The sequence below is a fragment of the Schistocerca serialis genome, chromosome 1 (genome assembly GCF_023864345.2).
Source record: "Schistocerca serialis cubense isolate TAMUIC-IGC-003099 chromosome 1, iqSchSeri2.2, whole genome shotgun sequence".
Classification (NCBI taxonomy): Eukaryota; Metazoa; Arthropoda; class Insecta; order Orthoptera; family Acrididae; genus Schistocerca; species Schistocerca serialis.
The window spans coordinates 896,839,002-896,851,813 of record NC_064638.1 but is presented as its reverse complement, the minus strand read 5'-3'; positions in this window follow the sequence as shown (position 1 = coordinate 896,851,813).

Sequence of the window (12,812 nt, the reverse complement as noted above, 5' to 3'; positions counted from 1 at the left end):
TCCGTAACTGCCAGCTGCACATCCCCTTCAGACACGAATCTTTGACCCTTCAAGGTCTTTTTAAACGGACCGGAGGCATGTGAGGCACATGGGAAGAGATCAGCACTATAGCACTGTCACTTGGGAGTGATCGTTGTTGTCCATAATGGATGAGGCTGACCTCCCAGACCGACCGGTATGTCGGGTCGAATCGCGACCAGCACAGCACTTGGTGTACCGTTCCATAGCAATGCTTTGCGACAGACACGCTGCCCCACACACATTCTTTATTCTCTGAAGGATGTCTACCACTAGTTATCTTTCGGCAACCAAGAAAAGAACACGTTGGTCTGGTTTGGACGTATTTGGTAATAACGTCGACATAGTTCGTGCTCCTGCATTTAGCGCACACACGTCGGAAAAACACGAATGCCACACTAATCCCTTGCTTACATATTGTTGCTTATATAGACTGTTCAAGAGAAAGTGTAGAATACTTTGATAAATGGTAGCACTCGTCAAAACAAGAAAAATAAGTCCAATGAACATGGCGTTCGGAATTGCGTACTTCGTGTGCTAAAGACCAGGCTTACAGGAGGTGTTCAACGTGGCGTCCATTCATGACAATGGACCCCCTCTGCCCTCGGGCATAAGGAATGAAGCATTCTTTGAAGTATACACGAATATTGTTGTACCTTCTGGCATACTGTAGTGGGTGCACATCGTCGATTGCCGTGGCGTAGACCAATTCCTTCAAATGTAACCACAACGAAAAGTCTAAGGGATTGAGGTTCGGGGACGAGATGGCCAAGGTGTGGCGACCACATGACCAATCCAGCCGTCCTGAAATGTGTGAACCAGAGGTTCGCGCAAATTGTGACGAAGGTGAGGTGGTGCTCCATCATGCCTGAACCACATTTGTATTCGTTACTACAATGGCACTGCCTCCAGCAAGATAGGAAGTATATTAATCAAAAAGTCCAGATAATTCGACCCAGTTATGCTTTGTGGTAGTATGGTTCTATTAATCTATCACCACGTACACGCTGTCCAGACATTGATTGAGAATCGGTGTTGGTGCCCTCTTTCTTGAATTGCTTGGGGATTTACATGTGCCCATACGTGCTGGTTATGGAAATTAAACACACCATCTCTTATGAACACTGCCCAATTGGTAAATAAAATCTTCGGTTTGAACAGTGGATCAGCGGCACACTTCTGCAACAGCCACTGACAGAACCGCCGTCTTCCATGATGATCCTGCTGCCTCAGGGCCTGAACGTGCTCTAGATGATATGGGTAAAGCAATTGTTAACCAAGTACCACAAGATAAGAGAGAGACACGCCTTCTGCTGCTGCCAATCGTCGCACACTGATCCCTGTGGTTTCTTCCACCGAACGTAGCACATACTCCGCCATGTCAGAACTGTGGAATGTGCGGGACCTTCCAGTGTCAGTCTTCCCTTAGGTTAGTTAGGTTTAAGTAGTTCTAGGGGACTGATGACCATAGATGTTAAGTCCGATAGTGCTGAGAGCCATTTGAACCATTCTCCCTTAGCCGCTGCAAAATTCTACTGAACACCTTATCAGAGGGCAATCTGCGCTACGAATATTTTTCAATGTAGAGGGCACGGACTCATAGGCTATGTCCATTTGCTGAAACATAGCAAAATATCAGATCTGCCATTTAACTGGGATATTAGTGGGCTGCCATTGCTAACATATTGTGGAAGAGAGAAAATGTAAATATACTACACCATTTATATGTAAAAACAGCACAATACCAGTAAACACATAAGTGAAAAACTACGATGCACACCCAGGATTGACATTACCGGTACTGTGCAATAAGGCACAAAAACGAAGGAAGCTAACGTAACCTACAACACGACTGGAACCACACAACTGACTCCAGACCACCCTGCCGACACATTTGATGGAGCACCAATCCAACGACAGTGCTGATATCCGCAATATCCGCATTTAACTGTCGTGCAGCCCTTCCTATAAACACATGTTTATTTCGGAAAGTATGCGTCTCCAGACTTATGTTTATCGGACCTACTTTTCTTGTTTCGATGAGTACTAACACCTCCAAAGTATTCGACATTGTTTTTTGAACAACCTGTCTACCCGCATCAGAGTCGCCCTATGCTGCAGCGACGCCCTCCAATGGTAACTTTTTGATGGCCCATATTATATTCGTTGCTGGCGGTGTCTCGATGATGTTTGCCGACAGCGGGCGTCAGAGCCTATGTCAACATAACATAAGACAGCGAGTTCGCACCGCACGGGCGCCACCGGACAGCAAAGCGTTCGTAGCAGAGTCGCTGCGTCAGCAGCGTTGCGAATGTGTGCTGTGTCAGGCGAGGAAACAAGGGAGAGTCAGCAGCCCCAACAGCAGCTCAGGTGTGGGATGCATCCAGGCAGAGACTGCGAACCCGGGAACCCTAGAGACGTCGAGCAGTCAGTATGAAGGCCTGGACGTGACGTGAGCTGAATGGTGCCCGTGCAAGCACTGGAGGTGTCATGCCTTTGAGCGGGCCATAAACCAACAGCTGGCGGAGGCGATTGCTAGTTTTAGACACGGTGTCCACGATAGCGTGGAACAGCTGTTGGTGTTGGCAGAAGTCGACAGATATCGCTAAGTGAGACAGTGCAGTATTTATACCGGCTCGGCCTTGTTCCATTATGACACAGCACCTCTTCTCGGCGCATAGAGGGACCGACACAGCGTACTATGAGTCAAACTCAAGACCCTCTGCATTGGTCTGGCGTCTTGCACCAGGCCACCTCAGCGTTATCCAGTTCTTGTACCGGAATTTCACAGGCAGCGGGGTGGAGCACGTGGTCAGGGCAACAGTTCAACCTTCAGTTATTCAGGAGTGTGGCTGGACATCAAAGTCAAAGAGGAATAAATTATGAGCTTGTGTGAATTGGATGAAAGTGATGTACATGAAACCTATCGATATGTATGATAAAGTTCGCTATCGATGGTGTTGTGTTCACCAAAGATAGTGCCCGAGATAAAAGTAGCAGGAACCGAACATCCTGCAACAGATATCCGCACCTAAATAAAAGTGGCTTGCCTGCACGCTATTAACAAACTTTTCACAGGACAGGACAATATCTCAAAAGAGGGGGGGGGGGGAGAGGGGGGCAGAGAGAGAGAGAGAGAGAGAGAGAGAGAGAGAGAGAGAGAGAGAAGAGAGAGCAACGCCAGGCAGAGCTTGCAATAATAATCAAAAATCAAATGGTTCAAATGGCTCTGAGCACTATGGGACTCAACATCTGAGGTCATCAGTCCCCTAGAACTTAGAACTACTTAAACCCAACTAACCTAAGGACATCACACACATCCATGCCCAAGGCAGGATTCGAACCTGCGACCGTAGCGGTCGCAGACTGAAGCGCCTAGAACCGCTCGGCCACCAGCCGCCGGCTACAATAATAATCATCTACTGTAATAAGGTACATAAATACACTCCTGGAAATGGAAAAAAGAACACATTGACACCGGTGTGTCAGACCCACCATACTTGCTCCGGACACTGCGAGAGGGCTGTACAAGCACTGATCACACGCACGGCACAGCGGACACACCAGGAACCGCGGTGTTGGCCGTCGAATGGCGCTAGCTGCGCAGCATTTGTGCACCGCCGCCGTCAGTGTCAGCCAGTTTGCCGTGGCATACGGAGCTCCATCGCAGTCTTTAACACTGGTAGCATGCCGCGACAGCGTGGACGTGAACCGTATGTGCAGTTGACGGACTTTGAGCGAGGGCGTATAGTGGGCATGCGGGAGGCCGGGTGGACGTACCGCCGAATTGCTCAACACGTGGGGCGTGAGGTCTCCACAGTACATCGATGTTGTCGCCAGTGGTCGGCGGAAGGTGCACGTGCCCGTCGACCTGGAACCGGACCGCAGCGACGCACGGATGCACGCCAAGACCGTAGGATCCTACGCAGTGCTGTAGGGGACCGCACCGCCACTTCCCAGCAAATTAGGGACACTGTTGCTCCTGAGGTATCGGCGAGGACCATTCGCAACCGTCTCCATGAAGCTGGGCTACGGTCCCGCACACCGTTAGGCCGTCTTCCGCTCACGCCCCAACATCGTGCAGCCCGCCTCCAGTGGTGTCGCGACAGGCGTGAATGGAGGAACGAATGGAGATGTGTCGTCTTCAGCGATGAGAGTCGCTTCTGCCTTGGTGCCAATGATGGTCGTATGCGTGTTTGGCGCCGTGCAGGTGAGCGCCACAATCAGGACTGCATACGACCGAGGCACACAGGGCCAACACCCGGCATCATGGTGTGGGGAGCGATCTCCTACACTGGCCGTACACCACTGGTGATCGTCGAGGGGACACTGAATAGTGCACGGTACATCCAAACCGTCAACGAACCCATCGTTCTACCATTCCTAGACCGGCAAGGGAACTTGCTGTTCCAACAGGACAATGCACGTCCGCATGTATCCCGTGCCACCCAAACGTGCTCTAGAAGGTGTAAGTCAACTACCCTGGCCAGCAAGATCTCCGGATCTGTCCCCCATTGAGCATGTTTGGGACTGGATGAAGCGTCGTCTCACGCGGTCTGCACGTCCAGCACGAACGCTGGTCCAACTGAGGCGCCAGGTGGAAATGGCATGGCAAGCCGTTCCGCAGGACTACATCCAGCATCTCTACGATCGTCTCCATGGGAGAATAGCAGCCTGCATTGCTGCGAAAGGTGGATGTACACTGTACTAGTGCCGACATTGTGCATGCTCTGTTGCCTGTGTCTATGTGCCTGTGGTTCTGTCAGTGTGATCATGTGATGTATCTGACCCCAGGAATGTGTCAATAAAGTTTCCCCTTCCTGGGACAATGAATTCACAGTGTTCTTATTTCAATTTCCAGGAGTGTATATACTCAACTTGACATCCAAAGTTCTGCATCTCAGCTGACTTAACTCAGTAGGTGAGTACTAACTCACATAATTGGAGGGAGAGACGTCAGCTGTTTGTCACAAACGAAAACTTACGCCAGAACGAGACTCTAACTGGAATTCCCCAATTATCGCTAGCGGTCGCCTTAGCTAATCTGCTATCCGAGTAGGCCTCCAGGACCACCAGATAGGCACGCGCTTAGAAAGAATAGCACTTTTTTCGAGGGTAAGACGAGACGTAAGCCATTTACGTGAGCGCGGTTTCCAGGTAGCGCGGTTGACACAGTGGAAAGATTCCTGAGCAGTAATCCGAGGGATGTGAGGTCTAGTCACTATGCGGAAACTTCTTTCATATTAAATTTTACACTATTTACATTACAAATAATTCAAAACAATGCTCAGTATATTGTATTTCTTAACATTTTGGAAAAGGGCATTTTACAGTTACTTGGTTGTTTTCAAGTATCTAAAGAAAATCAAACTTGATTCGCATTCATAAAAGGCTTTCTCTCATTGCACAGTTTTCAGCAGACAAGACGCAACGCCGGCCGGAATGGCCATGCGGTTCTAGGCGCTGCAGTCTAGAACCGAGCGACCGCTACGGTCGCAGGTTCGATTCCTGCCTCGGGCATGGATGTGTGTGATGGCCTTAGGTTAGGTAGGTTTAATTTGTTCTAAGTTCTCGGCGACTGATGACCTCAGAAGTTAAGTCGCATAGTGCTCAGAGCCATTTGAACCATTTTTGAACCAGACGCAACGCATCATTTCGCCAAATATTGTCAAGGGTTGATGATGTACAATGGCATGTATTTTGATGCAATTTTCTCTGTATGAAATTTATTTCTCTCTTTTGAACGAATTCTTTAACTAAGGATGAAAATTCTTGGAAATTTATTTGTAGCCCCTAATTTTTCTTTCCCTTCCCTTCTCAAACATTTTTTGAAAATGAGTAAATATAGTATATCGAGCATAATATCAGTTTATTTGCAGTGTAAGTAACGTAAAATGGAAAATAAAAAATATTTCTGCACGGAACTGGACCTCCACGACCTTTGGACTAGCGTTGTGCACACGTGCCGCTGCGCCAACGGGTGCCTTGAAACTATACCAACATTAATGGGTCATTCCCGCCAGAGCTGTGCCAAAAATGCCATTTTATAAAAAAAAACCATGGGGTCTCCCACTTGCGCCACTTTCATTTCTGGCATATACTATAAATCTGGACAAAATCGGTGATGAATAGTAGGCGTGGTCCCCTTGAGTGATAACTGGGCGATAATTAACTTGGAACTGTCAACAGTGCCAACGTGCGGGCCCTTCATTCATGCTCTTCGCGCATGAATCTCATCTTGTGAACAACTTGGCTTTAGCACTCACCGTCGTGAAAGACTTAACTGTTGTCGGATGAATGACCTGTCTGAACTCTTGGTGCGGACGCAAAAAATAGATCCTGATATAAACGCCAACTAGAAAACGACTGACCATAGCATTTGTGCTGCCACGCCGATTCTGTCTTGTATGTTGCTCCCTGGTACTATTGTAGAGTAAGCTGCTGACGGACACAGCACATAACACCATGAGAATGTTGGAAGGCCAGCGGATATGTATGGATCGGTAACACAGTTTGAGAAGCAAAGTGAGGAACTGAAAATAAAAATAACCTTCAAGATTTGAAGATCGATTACAGGAGTTGATAATGATATATTGCACAGCAATGGAAAGGGGGGGGGGGAGGACAAAATACAGAGCAAGGTGGCGCATAGTTAGCCCACAGGAGTCACATTCGGGTGAATGACGGTTCCAATACTAGTCCGCCCATCCTGACACGTTTCCCGTCCGTGATTTACCTAAACCATTGCAGTGAAATGCCAGATGCCAGAATGGTTCCTTTAAAAAGCGGTAGTCCGATTTCCATCCCCACCCTTTCGAAATCTGCTCTTGTGCTCCATCTCTAGTGACAGCGTTGTCAACGGGACGTTAAACTAATTTTTCTTCCTTTTAGTGAAAATAGACACTATCATAAAAAGTAAAACTGAACGTATTCGGGAACATACTGCGTACTAAAGATGGTAGGCTGACTAAAAGGGTCGTACACTTCCATGGTGACGTAAGAGTAAGTGCAGATGGCGTTAGGAGATGGTAGATACAAAACAAGGCGAATGAATGCAGTGAAAGAAGTATGCACTCAGTGGATAAATCTTCAAAAATAAACCGAAGGCCTGGAGTGTATATGAAGTTGACTTCACGCTCATCAGTGTACAACAATGGAGAGAGCAAAGGAGAAGATGTAAATGACTTAATCTTCCATATGTTTGATTATTTTTAGTATTTCATTTAATAACATGACTTACTTTTTGCTTATATTTTTAACTTCTTTCACCGTCAAAAAGTTAAACTGCACATCATTTCCTAGCGAGTTTTAAACAGCATTTTAAATTTTATTTATAGCAGCGCAATTTCGGTAATCGAATCAATTAAAATAGATAAATTATAAAATATGAAAGGTAATAAACTGCCTAACACGTGACAATTTTCTCTGTGGTTGATACTGTTACCTACATGGCGTCAAAACACTTGTTATCGTTAGCGGAATGATCACTTCGGATGAGGAATCTGTGCATAGAGAGTAACAAAAACAGCAGTATCCTTTTTTAAAGTTTACCTTTGGAACTCACACATCAGATACTTTACCGTCAGGCATTCACTTACTGAACGTATTGATGACGTTACAGACGGACAAAGAGCAACACATACGCGAAGCGATAGGTTTATCGGAAATACGGATCGAAGGAAACCATACGATCAGACTACGTGAATTGGAAATTCACGGTTCCCTTGTTGAACACAGGGAAATGCGGTTAATAACGACCTTACAACAGCTATTAAACTCTGGTTATTTCGTCTCTGCCACTGGTAATTATCCAGACTGCTTTGTCTGGAACGGTATCATAACTGACTCACTCCATCAAGCCGTTAAGTACAGTGCTGCCAGTTGCCTGCGCAATGAATCTCCGCACAGAACACTCGCAGCATTTCCGTGTTAGCAGTTCGGAACTCTCGTTTGCCACGCTCTGCCACTGCGCCGTTAGTCGTTTCCGCGGTTTTGCGGTTTACACGCATGCGGCAGCTTTTATTGCCTCACCCCAGCGGCACACGTTTGTCCTCCAGTCACGCAAACTTTTAGCACTGTATATACGACGAGGACGCACGCATCGACCAACACACGCAGTCCCGTGCCTCACACCTTCTGTGTGTCACGTTGTTACTCACTAGCAGTGTTTATTTTAATCCCTCAGTGAAGCGTACTAAATGAAATGGCTTCTCTGGTGGTGAATCTGAGGAAATTCAATTTCACTGGTGGTAGAGAAAGGTGTTCGCAATGAAGCAGCAGTCCCAAAGTCTGATATTTATCAAACTTAGTGCACATGCTCAGCACATAACGGAAATTAAATAATTGATGTTACACATCATTAGGAACTGATATACATCATCGATGTCGCTATGAGTTGCGACTCCACTGGTACGAAAAAGTGTGTGGTACACAGTAAAAAGTCTTCGAATGTCGTCTTATGGAGCTCTTTGTGCCATGCCTGAAACACAAGTGGTGACACTTCCTAAAGGTTAAAAACATTATTTCACCATGTCCGTCGCCAGAAACCTAAAAAGTTATCATTGTTCACTAGAGGACTGTTTCAGCTGTAGCGTCATTGTTAACTGATATCTAAAAACTACTAAACACACTGATGAACCGAAACATTATTATCACTGTCCACTCTGAGGTAGCACGCTGTTTGGTGGAACTGAGGGCACGTGAGAGGAGTATGTGAGCGGAACGGAGACGAATAGGAAATCATTCTAACGACGCTAAGTGGTGCAAATGCGGAAATCGGCCTACTTAATCGACTTTAATTATTGTGGCCCATTGCCTGACAGCGAGCATGAGGGAAATGACGAAGCTGCTAGGCTGTTCGCACGCTACTGCCATGGGCATCTATGGAAAGTGGTTGATTGTAACCACGATTGGGCGACAAGTAGGACGTCTATACCTCATCACAGAACATAGGGATAGGAGGCTTGCCTGTTCTGCGAACCCAGATTGGCGGTGATCTGTAGCAGATTTGACTGTAGAGTACAGTACTGACGCAGGCCCAAGTGTTTTGGAGCTCACCATTCAGCTCACAGTGTTGGACATGGTTTTCCGCAGCAGAGGACCCAACGTGATCCCATGTTGACCCAACACCATCATCAGTTATGATTACAGTGGGCACGGGATCATAGATATTGTACTGTGGATCAGTGGAATCATGTCCCCTGGTCAGATGAGTCCCAGTTATTGTTAAACCAGGTCGATGGACATGGCCCTTTAAGCCGACATCCAGATGAACGGCTGCTCGAAACACGCAGCGCGCCACGGACGCAGGCTGGTGGGAGCGGTATTATGTTATAGGGGACATTCACATGAGCTTCAATGGGACCTGCGGTAGTAGCCGAAGGTGCCATGACAGCTGTGGACTACGTGAACTATATTCGGGACCACCTCTAACCTCCTATGCTTAATGTCTGCCTCAAAAGCTATGGCACCTTCCAGCAGGATAACAGTTCATTTCACAAGGACAAATAATGTTGCAGTGGTTTGAGGCGCTTGATAGTGAACTAACGCTGTTGTTGTGACTGAGGAAGTCGGGATGAGGGGTACACTTAGCATGGAAGGTCAAGGCTCCTATAATGTCACTCCTTAAACATAACTACTACCATATCAATAAATTAACAATTTATTCAAAGGCAATATTTATAAAACTAAACTGACTTAAAGAGATGAGCGCCAGAGATTTCAATTCTTGAAGGAACAATAAATTACAATCAGAAAGTGATTTAAAGAAATGTGTCATAGATAATTTATCTAAAGGAGCAATAATATGCAATATGAAAGTGATTTATGGAACGCACAAATAACAAAAGCAGCACAACAAGGTACAAGTTAATACAATTCATTCCCAAGCAGATAAAAAAACCTATATTTTTAAAAGATATACATGAAATACGTTAAATGTTTACCAAAAGTTCAGTAACGCCAGGCTGTCCTGGGCAAAAAGGTGACTTAAAATGCCGGAAGCAGCAGACCAGCCGTCCAAAGCAAAACCTAAACCTTGGGACCCAACCGGGAGTCACTTCTCATTAGATGGCACGTCATAGCTTCTGTGCACCAAAGCGGAACATGGCGCCGCTCCCACACACCCGAACTAGCAGAAAACTGGAACACAAACAGACCGCAGAAGACACGGCAAACATCAATTGATATAAGTTAAGAGACCCATAAACAACAAATAATGAAGAACCAAATTGCACTTTTACTAATACTGAGTGAGTGCATTCAAGTAAATCCACGTGTATAAAATTGTATGTACAAATAATTGCCTTTTACAGAATACGAGCCTTTACTAATAACGCAGTGAGTGCTTTCAAATAAATGTACATATATAATGAACTACGTACAAATGACTAGCTTTACAGAATATGAGTCTTTACTAATAACTGAGTAAGTGATTTCAGTAGAAGTGACCCAAATTTTACAGCTATATGCAAGGGAGGTCGATTTGATGGCAATCAAAAGAAACCGAAAATCTCATACAGACAGTACATAAACTTGTGAGTACTGTCCCAAAAATCCAAAATATAACACAAACACTTTCGAGCTAATCAGCTTCCTAATAGTAATCCAACCAGCGGATTTTTAAAAATAAATAGTAACTGCTGGTCTCCATGCGGTTATACACTCTGCCGGCTGTGCTTACTTCAACAACACGTACATTAGGGCAACCAAGCAACAAGTACACTCGCTGCAACGCAAATCGTTTAACGAAACGAAGGCACCAAAATCACTTACACCTTCGATGGAGAGCGTTGTTTGAGATGGTTTCCAGGGATGGGTCTCTCCGAGAAAACAGGCACCAAGGCAATGCGACGAACAGCGACCGTAGTTGACATCAGGCAGGTCCACCATAAACTCGCGACCGCCTTACGAGGTATACCCGCCGTGCCGCTGCTGGCGGAGCACGCGTGTTTTCCTCTTTCGTCCACGCAAGCACGTCCTTGCGCCTGGTAGCGACTCCAACACCAACTGCCCCGAGCTCAAAACACCCGCGAGATCACAACAGTAGGATCCTAGTGCAGCCGGGTAATCAATAGTGTCGCGCCAAATAGCTGGTGTGCCACAAAAGGCGCACCACGGCTCAGTTATCTTTGCTATCAAATTCGGATTGTTTGAATCGGATGAAACCAAACTCCAGCTCCGCGCTCACGAACGAGTTACCTAAGTGTGTGATCTGTGCATAGGCATCTGGTACCACAAATCCCTGGAAACATATCAGGTACATGTAGAATCCCATGGCACGCAGAATTACTGCTGAATTTCCTTCCAGAGGTGGACCAACACGCTTTTAAGTACGTGGTCATAGTTTTGGCTCATCAGCGTACATCCAATGTGTTCAGAAGTTCCCTAATACGTGCAACGCCAGAACCATAAAAATATTTGGGACGTAGTATGAAGTACATCTTAGGGCGTGTAATTACAACTTACCTACATGGAGATGCTCCTCGTAGGCGTTTCTGTACAACTCACGTATTCATTTCAACTAGGCCTTCATTGAGCACTAGTATAAAAGCAACATCAAAAATATGTAAACGACAGAAGACGAAGACAGAATGCGAACACCGTTGTTCCGGAAAATTACTGCAAAGTACAGTGGTGAACATCAAGATGTAATGTCAACGTATTCTATTGTTAACAATGTTGTAAAAAATTTGAATTTGTAGTAAAAAGAGTTACGTAGCGTCTTGACATTCATACTGATTGCATACTAAGCCGTCAACGATTGGAGAGAACATGTGGATCAAAGATTACATAGAAAGCATGTGTAGGAAAATATATTAGCCACACAATGCACATAGCCTATGTGTAATGCCTATGAGTCCTCACACTCTGCCGGTTTGGATATATGGGGCAGAAGCGCCGAAACCCATACAAATAAATTACTAATTATACTGATCGTAGAAGAAACAAGAATCACCACCGTGAGAAACTTATGGCGGGAAATACGTATGGAGCGACCATGGCATCCTGTGTTCTGTGCACGTCGCCAACATCACACCTCTCTCTCTCTCTCTCTCTCTCTCTCTCTCTCTCTCTCTCTCTCCATCTCCATTTCCATCTCTTTCTGCCCTCTCTCCCTCCCTCTCTCAGTCCGTTACCTCCTCCTCTTTTTCCTGTCCATCTTCTCCTACAGCCTCTCACTATCTCATCCTGCCTCCTCTCTCTGCCCATCCACTCCTTCCTGTTTTCTATGATCATTTCCTCCCATCACTCTATTCATCTTCTCTTGCCACCTCTCTGTGACGTTGAGCCTTATTTATTGTTATTGTAAATTCAGATTCTGTGGTAGTTTTCTAATTATGAACCAATAAACTATAAACTGAAGTTTTATTTCAGTAATGTGCAAAAAATATGAAGTAAATAAGAAGTACACAAACAATTAGGTATCTAAAAATATTATAATAATTTAATGTTGTCTCAAAATTCCAAAGAAATCGTCAAGAAGAGTAACGATTACGAAAAACCATTTACATTTTTACAATGTGTGTGTGTGTGTGTGTGTGTGTGTGTGTGTGTGTGTGTGGTACTTACTGGAATTTAGGAAAACGTGGAAGGGAGGACCCATCAATATAACTTTCTTTTCACATAACCTGTTTATTTAACGATATATATACTGTGTTTTACAGATAATCGAGGTATTTAATCATACAATTTTCTTTAACAAAATTGAAACGTCCCCTTTGAAAAATTGTACAAGACTGTGCTTAAACTGATACACAATATTTTTTTAGCGCAACGCAATCTGACTTTCAGTA